Here is a 1,424-nt window from a genome sequence, read left to right as displayed (position 1 = left end):
CCAAATTTAATTTTTGATAGTTTGCCCATAAACGGGCTAAGGATGAATAATTTTTTTCATAAAAATAATGATATAATAAATATGGACACTTCATTCTAAAGTAGTAAATATTAGAGTTATAAATTATGTCTAAAAAATAGTCTGAGTATCATATTATAATATTTTAGTAGATTTTTTCAGAGAAGTTTTAGAAAATATTTTTGGGTAAAACTGCTTTTGAGGTACTCTTCAAAAATCATATATTTGGGTGGAATGCACATACTAAAATTCATAACCAAATAAAAAGAACAATCTTTTAAACCTGCATATTTCAAAGGCCTTATGAAAAATTTTGTATTTGAAACTTTTAGCTGTAGCACATGGGTCCATTGTCGTGCCTCTTTCTTCCTTATTAAAATTTCAAGTTAGATTCTTATCTCTAAAAATTAGTGACTTGATATGCTATTTATTTTGATTATTTTTTGTATATTTAATTTGTACTGGTAAATTGTAATTGAAAAAATAAAATGTCAATATTTATTGTATCATTATTTTACAAAAATTGTGAATAATTCGCTCATATATGGTTAAACTACTTAAATAATAAATTTGGAAATGTAGTTCGCCCATAAATAGGCAAATTACAAGGAACAAAGAATGGGAATAAGGTTCTCCCATGCATTGGGAAACCCCCTCCACCCTCTCCTCCTCGGCCCCTTCGAAATATTTTTTAAAAAGTTTTAGCACAATTTGAAAAGACAAGCTATTTTTATGTAAATTTCTGATCTTTGGTCCTTATGAATTAACATTTCAAGTTTAGATTTTGTAAAATTTTTCCCAATTACTTTGTATGAAATCTTAGGATTAGGAATGACAAATTCTAAGTTAAATAAATTATGTATGAATGAATATGATCTAATGCTCAATATAGAAGTGCGATGCAAGCACGATATTTTATAGACGATGCAGACTTCTTGGTCAGACCACAATTCAAAAAGAAGATTTTGGTCTTGTCCTCACTATAAGATATTAATTTGGTTAATTAAGTTGAGTTTTAATACTAAATTGAAGTTATTATATTGAGTTTCCTACTACATTCTTTAAGTTTCAGGCCACGAATTATAAATTTCTTTGATGAAGAAACGAATAACGATTTGATAAAATATCAAAACTTATTCTTCCACGATTAGTGAACAAAATTAAGAAGTTGAAAAAAATTATGAAAATCTAAAATGAATTTTGATGAATTTGAAAGTCTTAAGATGCAATATGAATATATCGATATGAATTTAGTTGAGTCTGAAGATTGCACTACTAAAAAAAACAAGAAAACCGACCACATGTGATCGGTTTTCCTGTATTTGCGACCAAAAAACCAATCAAAACGCGTGGTAATTTTTTTAAAATGGACCACGTGTGGTCTGATTATATATATATATATATAT

The sequence above is a fragment of the Capsicum annuum genome, chromosome 6 (genome assembly GCF_002878395.1).
Source record: "Capsicum annuum cultivar UCD-10X-F1 chromosome 6, UCD10Xv1.1, whole genome shotgun sequence".
NCBI classification, from domain to species: domain Eukaryota; kingdom Viridiplantae; phylum Streptophyta; class Magnoliopsida; order Solanales; family Solanaceae; genus Capsicum; species Capsicum annuum.
Note: the sequence above shows the minus strand (reverse complement) of the source record.